The sequence below is a fragment of the Pteropus alecto genome, unplaced genomic scaffold (genome assembly GCF_000325575.1).
Source record: "Pteropus alecto unplaced genomic scaffold, ASM32557v1 scaffold270, whole genome shotgun sequence".
Taxonomy (NCBI): domain Eukaryota; kingdom Metazoa; phylum Chordata; class Mammalia; order Chiroptera; family Pteropodidae; genus Pteropus; species Pteropus alecto.
This window is the reverse complement of record NW_006430735.1, coordinates 24681-36900: the sequence shown is the minus strand read 5'-3', so window position 1 is coordinate 36900 and position 12220 is coordinate 24681. Positions and strand designations below refer to the sequence as shown.

Here is a 12220-nt window from a genome sequence, read left to right as displayed (position 1 = left end):
GATAGAAAATTCACTTTGACTTAAAGTCTACTTGGCATGAAGCTCTAAACTGATCCTCTATCTGCTTTGCAGATACCTATGAATACCTTCCCGCAAAGTTCTTACATTTCCTTAAACCCTATGTCCAGACAACCATCATTTTTCACCACTAATTAACTTTCCTTTCCAATTTCTACATTTGTGCCAACTACATTATTCTTCTTCCAATTTACTACATGAATTCTTTTGGTGTTATTCCCTCTTTCACTTGCTATATGCTTATTTTCCAAAACCTTGGACAATCAACCTTTATAAGAACTCTTAGATTTATACCTTCCTCTCCGTTCTCACTATTAGTACTAAAATATAGAGCTTCCAACTCACAGATACCAACCTCTTCTACCTGATCTTTGTCTGATCCTTTTTTGTTTTATTACATTTTCTCATGAAATAGATACGATGCTAATATTTGATGAAGTCAAAAGCCTGGACAGCAAGAGATACTCTATGGGTTTTGTTGTGATCGTATGGTGACGTTGTGATTATTATTGGTGATTATATGATGACAAAAGGGAAATTAGGTAACCCTATTTTTCATAGATTTTTTAAAATCTATTACATAAGGTTAATTATCTACCTCAGATTGCTACTGTAAAGATTTTAAAGAGACTTATTCAAAATATCTCTCATATGAGAAGCACTACATATGTTTGCTATTTATGTGTGTGTATGTGGATGTGTGTGTGTGTGATCCAAAAGAAACCAATTCTACTTTTATGCTAACTGATTGAAAGTCTAGTAATTGTCTGCCAACTATTGGATACAAATTCCTTAGTCTGGTTGTACAGACCTGTTGTATCATCTTTCCTTGACTATTATTAATCTTCTCCTTTAGCTAAAGGTAAACATTCATTTATAGTCTCTACTGTTTTCTAGAAAACCAATATCCAGTTCCAACTTTGTGAATGTTATCCCTTGTTTAGAAATTCAACCCCCTTCTTTTATATCTGGCGTTTGCCTCAACTACTTCATACAATCCTCTTGGAAGAATCCACCTCATGGTGGTTTTTATATCATTCCACAACTTTTTTTCTTAATTAAACACACAACTTGTGCTCTGATACCTTCTGCTGATTTAGGTATTTGTGATAGTATCGCTCCCTAGTTTTTGCATTTATGTGTCTTTTCATATAGGTTATAAGTTCCCTGAGAGTAGGAAGCATGCCTTCCACCTTCTTTTGTAAATCCATAGTGCCTAGAATAGTGAAGTAGACGGTTAGTGTTTAAAAAACACTTATCTAATCTAGTTGAATAATCATTTTGAAATTTTCTATCTAGATTTCTTTGTATGTACATTCTTGAAAAAGCCCAAGATATAGAAAAATAAAATTTCAATTCACTTTGTTTTTAACTTTTTATAGCTTAAAATAACTAATTAAGAATAAAATTCCCTACTTAAGAAACTTGCAAACTAAAGAGTACAGATTTTTGTCATGACAAGAAGGTTTTAGGGCTTCATTTTAACCTTGTGAGAGGACCATTGTCCTTTTTTCCCCTATAGTCTTTAACCTCTAGCCTGAACCTCTTTTTTTCTCCCCAATTTCCTCCTCTAACAAACCCTATAAAATTCTACACAATGGGGTCCCTTCCCAATTTCCAAGCTCATGCCACTTCTTCTCCCTTTTCCTGCAGTCAAGCTATATCACCTACTTGCCGGTTCTTGAACACACAAGATTCTTTGCTTCTACTTTGGGACTATTGCATTTGCAGTTCTGTTTGCCTAGAATTCTCTTCCTCTGACTCTCTGCCTTCTGCTTCCTCACATCTTGTCAGCTAAACTCAAGAGTACCTCCTCAGGCATCATTTCTGTGACCATCCTATTCAAGGTCTTGTCCTTTTCTCATCACCCTCTGTCATATGGCCTCATTTATTTCCTTTATAGCACTGAGCACAGCCTAAAATACATCATGTCTACTTTTTGCCTTCCTGTTGCTCTCTGCCTTCACTGGAGTGCATGCTCCACTGCTGGGAACTTAGTCTTCACGTTCATTGTTGTATTTCTAGTACTTATGAGAGCACCTTACATTCAGTGGCAATTCACATAATAATTGAATGACTAATAAGCTTTTAATAATAAGTTTGAGCTATAGGGATATGAAACATTAATCATTTATATATTCTCCACAAGAAAAAAAAAGGGCGGGGGGTGGTCCGAAGTGAAGTTAGTCTTATACAATAATGCAATTATTTTGATAAAGCAAGGTTTCATTTCTTTCCAGCTGTGAAAGAACTAATGGAACCTGGGTATATGTATTTTCCTTCCATCCATTTCCTCTCTATTGTACAACCGGTGAAATAAAGATAATTATTTTAATAGCTGCTAATGTTTTTAAACAAAAGTAAAACATGTCTTGCCCTCAGAGTTTGCCAGGGTTTCTGACTCACTCTGCCAGTTAATGTGAAAAGAAAATAAAATTTACATTTGCAACTTCTGCAGCCTTTCATAGATGTGGAAACAAAATAATGTCTCAGTTTATACTGTAAGAATTTACATGATGACATTTAATATATAAATTATGTACCCTTACTAATCTAGGGAAACATATGTACTTTCTACTTTGCCCACTGTATATGATTATTCTTCTTTCTACTGTTAATTATTGCTATCCATGTTTATCTTCTGCTGTCAGATCTTTAGTTCTCCCAGTACAAAGTTCTCAATCTCCAACAATAGTCTGATACTTATTCTTTTCTCTGTGTCTTGGCTTATATTTCTTTTCCAGCCTAGATGACTAATTTTGTTTCAAGGTCTGGTCCAAGTTCTACATCATCTATGAATTGTTCTCTTCCAATCTTATTTATTGTATTTTTCACTTGTGTCCGTAATATATGATGTCTAAAAATTTTCTATTTTTTAAAATAAATATTTATATGTTCTTTCTCTAATAAGAATTTAAAAGTTCTTTAGGGAAGAAACTATTTTATATATTTCTCTTTCAACCCCTATAGCTCCTAGTACTGTTTGAACTCATCATGTGTGGTGCTCAATAAATATTTGCTGGATTGAATTGGATTGTAAGAAGCCATGAAGAGAAGGAAAATAGAAATCTACAGTGTATGGTAAAGCTCAGTTAAGCCTGTGTTTCTAATCTTCTTGCCATTTAATCTTTGAAGAAAGCTTAAATAAGTTGTAAACTAACCATTTTTTTTTCTTGTAAAATTGAAGGTGTTAATAAGAATGACCAAAGGGCAAAAAGATGGGAAAAGTTTAGATATTAGATCAGTAAAATTATTCTACTTAATTTGAATCTTTAGTTGTGCTAATTTTGCTTTCCATAGAGAAATATACACACTAGTCCAAGAGAGACAACTAAAGCTTAAAGAGATATTTGATAACAGCTCATTTTGAAGAAATAAGATCGTATAGATTAAAGCAGACACCCACAGATGTCTCTGTCTTCATCAGTAGTCTGTATTTGAGAAACCTGTTTTTCTGTGATTCCCTCTGTCTCTGTTCTGAATTCTCAAAGAAATGTGTGTTGACTCAGAGAATGAATTAATGAACTACTGATTCCTTTCAGCTGTCCCGTATAAGAAAACTTAGTCTCTCATAATAATCAGATGAACTTTCTAAATTTTGATGGTGAGAACTATGTTTTCCCTTTCTTTCTCTTGGTAGACAAGGAGTTTTCACACCACCGCAGGACTTTTCCTGAGCTTATGTTTTCTGGTATAATATTTTTATTTCACTACTTCTCATTTACCCAATTCAATTTTTCTGGTGAGTTTTTCTTGTTTTAATTTTAATTTCACTATTCCCCTAATTTTTAATTTCATAAAACTTTTTAGGAAGTAAGTGGTGTAAATAGTATTATTTTATAAAATCTTGGCCTACCATTATAAGCAAATATCCTACTCTAAAATATTAAAATTACAACAGAAGATTTTTATTTATTTATTTATTTATTTTTTTGCCACCAGCATACTTTCCTTCCTTCCATGCACCAAATGCTGCTTTTCCCTGACAATGTGTACTTGCAGTGGAGTCTCATAGTTACTCTGACCTTGAGAAGGAGAGGTGGAAAATAGCTTCCTGTTTCTCTGCAGCACCACAAGGGCAAACCTCACCTAGTTAATGATTCCAACTGAAGGTGAGAAATGAAAATGTTAACACAATGCCAGTAAGGGAGATATACTTTTATTTCAGAGCTGAAATAAAGGGTATGTGTTAGTATGGACTTCCTGAATTGAGAGGCTTACTAGGCAGAAGAGCAAGATACCTACTTCAGGTCTCTTGACAAACAACTTTTGAGGAAAGGGATTTAGAATTAAGATAGAGAAAAACTGATGGGAGTCCTCACAACTCATGAGCAACATCCATTCTGCTATACTGGATCAATTCAAGAGAAACGTAAACTTTATCTCTGAGCAGAAACATTATACTACCTTCATCTAACATTTTGTTTGCACCATTCAAAATCCCTTCTGCCCGATCTAAATTCGGTCAAATGTGGATGAATCTATTTCAGAGGGAAAAATACCATATCAAGTCTCTTCAGAGTTAGAAAAATCTGTATTGGAATAAAAATTCCAGTAAGTATTATTATGCTGATATAGCAGTGATTTATACATTATAATGGAATATAAATGGCTTCAGGCAAGTACATTTTCTTGATAACCGAAATTATCCTTATTCATTGCAGCTTTATATTTTAATCATTTGGGATAAAAGTCATTCAAAGTGTATTATACACTGATATACCTTTCTAAACAGAGCATAATGATCATTATACACTCTTTTTATTAATGACAAGAGTTCTCAGAATAAAGAATAATTATTATTTGCTGCTATAGTATAGGACTATTATTTGCTGACTGAAGTGACTTCCTAGTACAACAGGAAACAGTATTCTCATGGTATGATGTGAGAGACTACTGATTAATAAGTAAGAAGTTGAAAGGTTAACTAATTAAAGCCTGAAGTTAATATTGAGGCACAAACAACTTATAAATATACTTGCCTCATGAGCCCCAAACTTAATATTACTGTTGTATCAAAGTACCTCTGAGGTAGCTTCATATTTCCCCTTAAAATTAAAGCGAATGGTTTGAAATGGGCATAACTGATACACAAACAACATCCCTGTAAGGAAGATGGCTCTAGCTTTTCCATTTTTTTTCCATCTTTGATTACATCCAAATGCAGCAGTCATTGAGCATATTTTGCTTTTCCCAGAGTTGCGGTCATATTTCAGTTATTCCTAGAAGACCCCTATCACCATCAGGATCACTAAAGTTGTTTTGATTAAATGTTACTTGGGGAAATACTTTCTAATGTTATTTAATTCTAGTGTAGTATGGGTGAAAAACAGTATCATAGTGGGCAGCAAATGCCTCCTTTGAAGGAAAGGACATTGCTTTGCTGTCCATGCTCCTTACCTTGATTGTGGACTAATTAATTCCCCTTCTCCCAACAGAACTGAGAATTTTAAACAGTGGTGTACAGTGAGACTTGTTATGATGCTATCCCAACAGCTTTGCTGCAGGATTCAAACTGTTTCTTCAGGGTAAATTTTAATTTTTCGGGAAGTTCCTCTGACCCAGTATATTTACCCAGCTCTTAATAACATAGCATTCACGATCTCACCACACTCATTCATAAATGAAGGAGCATTGTATCCTCTCCAGATTGCATGCCTCCTTTCCTCTTTATGGCTTTGATCTGATTTACAATGTCAAGACATTTCTGGAGAGCAAAACTGTTCTTTGTACTTAATGGGAGATAATCTTAGGGAAACAAACAGAGGAAACAATTTGAACAGAGACAACTGTAACCTGACAAATAATAGCTCTGAGCTCTTCATCACACTCCAACTTGGTCTTTGCTAAATGTCTGGAAGTCTATGCACTTTTTGTTTCCCCAAAAGGCTTACCTTACTAATAGTTTTGAAAAGTAGCCTGGTGGAGGAATGTTCTGTGGTGCTAACTATAATAGCTTTTTCTCTGAACCTGAAACCCTCTTAACTGAGAGACAGATAAAACCCTATCATCTACTTCATTTTCTCTAAATCTTTTTTCCCCTTGCCTTTAGGAAAAAAAAAAAAAAAAAAGGAAAAGAAAATAGTTGGCAGCACATTAAGGACACAAGACAGAGAAAAATGTAGGTTCCTGTAATGTTTAAGGGAGATGAAAATCATCTACTTTTGGGAACTGCCTAACGAAACTTAGCTGGTGCATTAGTTATCCAAATTACCTCTTGCTTTTATCGCAAAGACAATATACAGCTGAATTGTTAAATGATGTGCACTTTTTTTTCCAAGAGCAAGATTGAACATTTAATCAGGTCAATAATTATTCACGCATTAGCACAGTCTTCTTCTTAAAGTGTAACGGTGACTCACTGGGTATATAGTCATTATTACTGATTAGCAGGAAATTATTTTTGCGCATCAGTGGTTCATGTGAAAACAGCTAAATTTATTATACTGAGTTATTTAACAGTTGGACCATGTGAGAACTCTGGTATTACTGTTGTGACTAAATCTTTATACATATAGCAGTAGATAATTATGGAAAAACTATACCGCAGAGTTACTATTACAGTTTAATTTTGCTACTAACAGGTCCAAGTTTCTGAAGTTGGATACTCACCTTGGACATTCATAATGCACTTCCGTAATATTTCCTTATAGATAAATTTATTTGATAAAGAGAGAAATGAAGAGAAAAAATAAATATTAAAATGGTAGAAGATAAAATACAAACAGCAGAGAATAAGTATTACAAAAAAAGAGAAAAGTGAATAAAATACAGGAAATATGGAATGAGAAACATACAATTTAATTTAGTTTGAATTGTTATTAGGATGATATTTAATGAAGTATCTGAAATTCTCTTTGGTTTACACAATTGATGTTTAATGTTGTAAATAAAAGACAAATTCTATGTTTCATTTCAATCATTTCTACATAGAAAATATTCCAAGAAGAAAATTTGCAAATCATTACTGGTATTTGTTCCCTTTGGGAGCAGATAAAGGCATCTTACAGATGATATATTAACTTGATCTTGATCTCGATTGTGCCTTGCTTCATCTCTACTTCCTCCTATTACACTAACTCAAAATAAGATTATTTTTTAAAAACAATCAAGATATTACATAATTTCATACGTAAACATATCAGCATATATTGCTGAAAGGTAAAGATTCTCCTTTAATCGTAGCCACAATATAGTCATATCTAATAAAGAATTAGAAATAGCCCATATTATCAAACATAAAGTCCATGTTCAAATTTTCTCAATTTTATAAATGTTTGTTTATAACTGGTTTGTTTAAATCAGTATCCAAGTAAGCTCAAAACATTGTGTTGATTTTGATATGTCTCCTTAGTATCTTTTAATCTGTAGGTTCTACTAATTTTTGACCTTGTAATTTATTGATTGAAAACCAGATTATTTGCATGTCTTGATCTGATTCAGGCTCATTACTTTGGGCAAAATCACTTTATATGTGGTGGTGTACCTTCTATCAAGAGAACATGATATCTGGTGACCTCTTTTGAGGTTAGCATTCAAGCATTTTGTTAACTTGAATATTTGTTTCATGTGGGAGAGACATGTTAAATGCTTGGTTGTTTCTTTCTTACCGCTTTCTAAATAATGAATTTGTTGTCTGCCTTCACCCAAAGTGATTAATATACTTTTAAATATCATTTTGAACTTGTGGATTTTACCATACATTATTGTATCACTCCATAACAGTTTTAATTTTTATTGATACACAAATTGTCCATCTTTGGCATAAAGAGACTTTTCAAGTTGGCTCCTCCATCCTTTGGATATGACCCCAGCAGTCTTTGATGGAGTCCTTGATAACAGATATGACCTAATGTCCAGGATCATCTTCAACATTTCCTCTTCCAAACCTGAAATTAGCCATTGCCTCAATGATTTTTGGCTCTGTTTAGTGAAGAATGCTATGCTGAGATAAGTAAATGAATGCTAGCGCTTTTTGTTTGTTGGTTGGTTGGTTTTAACCAATGATTACTTGTTTTTTCTAGGCCTTTTTCTCTTTTTAGTGGACAACCTTATAAATATCATTTTTTAAGAAAAGTAAACCATGAATTTATAATGACATTTCCAATTCTAATTTATCATTATGAGTTTCCAATTAACTCCACTGATTTCATAATTACTTATTTGCTTTCTTTTTTTGGATATTTAACGTTTACAAACAGCTGCTTTAACCAATTATATACAGTTTCTTTTTTTCTTCAGCTCTTTATGCCCACTCAGGAAGGGTAGGCAAATTACTGTGTTTTTAGTCACTTTATTTCTCTTTAATAGGCCAGCAAATAAACATATAGTACATTGGGTTTTGCTTCTGAATTTTGGGGACTGCAGTTGTTTCATTTTGATATGGCTGTCTTATAATTATAAAATATTTATATAGCTTAAAACACTTCTGCGAAGCAAGTGTATTCAGAGAAGACTACTGCTGGTCCCTTGACCATGTTCTTCTCCCCTTCACAGATATACATTTTACTAAATTTATGCTTTATCCTTTTCTTTTGAAACTAAATAATTATTTATATGTCTTATTAGATAAATGTTAGCCTGGCTTTCTTTTTTAACTTAATATTAAATCCTGGAGACTACTCCACAGCTGTATATGGAACTCTCTTTTCTTCCTTTTAATAGTTGCATTGTATTTCATCGTGTGAATTTATAGTAATTATTCAACCAGTTCCTTATTGATGAACTTGAATTTGCTTTCAATCTTTAGCTATTAAAAATTGTGCTTTAATAAATAGCTTTGTACATAATTTCACCCGTATTTTTGCCATTGTATTTTTGGAATAAGATTCTGAGAAGTGGGATTTCTGGGTCAAGGAATATGCCTGCATATATAAATTTGTTATATATTGGTAAATTATTTTTCAACATTTTTCATTCTTACCTACTATATATGAAAATGTTTAGTTCTCCACAGTTTCACTAACAGGCTATATTACCCATCTTTTGGATTTTAACTATACTGATAAAAAATGGTATCTCAATATAGGTTAATTCACATTTATCACATTAAGATGTTAATTTGTCGTGTTTAATGGGTTTTGTGTTTATTTTTTAGTAAGATTTATGATCATATTAAAAGGCTATTTTTAATATATAATGTCTGGCTTTTTGTTTTTTACCTTTTTAAATAATTTTTTTTTTTTTTTTATGTATTAGGAAGTATGGCAGGTTGTAAAAATGACCACACTCCTTCCTGCACTCATTCCCTTCGAAATGTTCTTTCTCAGCTCTTCTTATGAAAATTTAGAATCCATTTACTTGTTGCTTTAAACCAAGGTTAGGCTTGGAACTTGTTTGGGACAATAGAATTTGGTAGAAGTGGCCTTGTACCAATGGCAAGCGTGGGCCTCTTGAGACATTGCATGTGTCTCTCAGATTGTTGGAACCCTGTCTAGGTGCTCTGTGAGACAGTCCTGGCTACTCTGCTATAGGATGAGTGTCCACATGGAGCAGAGATAAACCATTATTGCTAACGCTGACTTAGACAAGACATGGCAAAATGAGTGAGCCCAGCAGAAACCAGGAGAACCAAATATACTCATTCCAAAATTCAAACCTCAGAATCATGACAAAAATACATTATTTTTATTTAAGCTTCTAAATTTCAAGGTGTTTTATTGTTCAGCAAAGGCTCACATGAAGATAATAGTACGTTTTCCATGAAGTATTACACACATTTCCCTAGTTTGTATATTGTCTTTATAAATGGCTAAACATTCTGGTATTTTTCTTTACATTTATTTCCACTTTGTTTTAACTTTGGTTTTTACTTTTGCTTTTACTTATCTTTTATGTTTTTTTCCCCACGTGCAAATATGGTTTTAATTATTAGCAATTGCACTGAACCAATAATTTTATATCCTTCCTTTTTAGTCTAACTATATATCATAAACATTTTCCTATATTTCTATATCGTGTTTATAATTACAAGATTTAATTATAAATTACTTTATGTCCTTAAGTTTACCATAATTTATAAATCCTTTCATTTCTTTTATGTTTATTGCTATTATAGATAATGCTATAATTGACAGCATTTTGCTTTATTGAATTGTTTCATTATGATAAATTTCTATCAATGGAATTAAAGAGTCAAAACATATAAAAGCTTTATAGTTTTTGCTATATTTGGACACGTAGTTTTCCAAATAATATAATTTGTAATTCCACCAGCAATAAGTATTGGACTCTTCCTAGTAAAAAATTTTATTATTTTTTATGAATTAAGCATGCCTTTTACCCAAAGCAAGTTTTGGAAAAAGTTTAAAAAATCAAACGGTAATGATATCAAGCATAAAACTGCAGTCTTCTGTCTATCCCTTTCCATAGTTCTCTATTTCCCCAGTGGATGCCACTTTCATGTCTTTCAGCCATTTCCTTTGGTGTTTAGGTAGGTTCCAAAATAACTTATTTTGAATATCTTTCTAAATTTCAGATATTGTGTATTGACTTCCTACTATGGAAACTGAAGATTTACTCTCTTAAACTCCTCTTACATTCTAGCGTCCCTCTCATAGACATGTATGTCTCCTCTTTCCAACAAACAAATCCACTTTTTAACATTTAAGTTAAGTTTTAAATCAGAGTTTTAAATTATCCTTGCTATGTATATATTGTTTAATTCAGAGCCAAATCGAGCACTATTCTTAAATTTCCTTTCTTGTACAAATTTTTGTTTTTATTTTATAGAGTCAATTGCCTTTTATTATTGTTGTTGTTATTTAATTTTCTTATAATCTCTGGTTAAACATCTCCAACACTCTTCAATACTTCTCAGTCCCATTTTCCACTAAGTCAAAGTTGTCAAATCTATTCTAGAACTTTAATTCTTTAGTCTTCTGCTTTGGTCTGCATGGTTGTTCTCTAGCCTTGACGCATATCCATCATCCTCACACTTTTCATTCTCCAGGAAATTCTCTACACCTGTCACCTGTGCTGGATTTAGTATTTCATGGATACCATGGAAAAAGGACATTTGTTCTGTTTTGTATGTCCAGCACCTGAAGCCTTTTCTGTGATTAGGGAAATCGTCACTCTTATTGTCATTATAGGAAAGTAAAGAGTGACTTACTGATTAGCAGCTAAAAATGCTAGCACCTCATTTTTCCCAAAACACTTTCAGCCAGGATACAAATGTACAAGATAGGATGACTCATTCAAGTGTGTCCATGGCAAACTTTAACACGGCTCACGATGCATAAAAGAAGGAACACGGAATGCTCTCTTTGATGGCAGCAGAAATAGCACTTTGTGAGGTGGAGTTCTTGGTGTAGTCAGTGGCAGCTCAAGTCTCCAGTCAATATTTTCAGATGTCTCTGGTAGCTAACTGCTCTCTCCTATCCCTGCAATGTTCTCATTGCTTCTTTAGATCTGCTACAGAAGCCAAGCTTGACCCTCTGGAAATGTGTTGGAAATCCTAACTTTGTAATCATGCGATTGGCCCAAATTATTGTTTTTCTTACCTCACTTCCCTACAAGTGGCCCAAGCCATGTGTATCTACATTGTAATCTCAGGGGAGTCTCCAGGCAAGACCCCAGTGGTTTCATGTGCAAAATAAAAAAGGCTTCAGTGACTGTTTTTCAATTTTCAGTTATTTATTTATTTATTTTTATATCCAACCAAAACCTTTAATAACAAGGCAGGACCTGGGGTTAGTTTTTGTAGCCGCAGCTGGACCTTCAGTCTGTGCTACGATTGAACTTCTGATCTTTGCAGCGTCTGTAGAGTTTGGTGTTGCTCTTTGGGATTCCCTGGGCTTTGTTGAAAAGCCTGTACACCTCTCAGCCCTTGCAAGGACAGCAAGGCACTACCTAAGCCCTTGGGGGAATTCAAGGCCAGCCGGTTGGAGGTGAGGATCTTGCTCCCTGCCTGGAAGGTGTGATTCTGGGCGTGGCTGCTCACTGGCAGCACACACACCTTCTTTTCACCTCCTGGATACACACATCATCTTTATTGTTCTTACAACTACAGCTGTTTTGTCTTCCTGGCCAGGAAGCTTCACCTTCCACATCATCATTAAAAGAGAGAGAGGCAGCTGGTTGATGTGACTCATGTATAATCCCTTCAGCCAAACTTGGTTGAATGTGGAGTTGTTTGTCTGGCCAGAAAGCTGTAGAGCTTGACCAGCAGCTTTTGGTAGATATCATGGGTCTTGGGGAA

At 33.7% G+C, this 12220-nt stretch overlaps 1 pseudogene; it reads right to left on the bottom strand.

Moving 5' to 3' along the window:
- Positions 1 to 11712: 11712 nt before the first annotated feature.
- Positions 11713 to 12211, bottom strand: LOC102882272 (annotated as a pseudogene).
- Between the last annotated feature and the right edge of the window lie 9 nt (positions 12212 to 12220).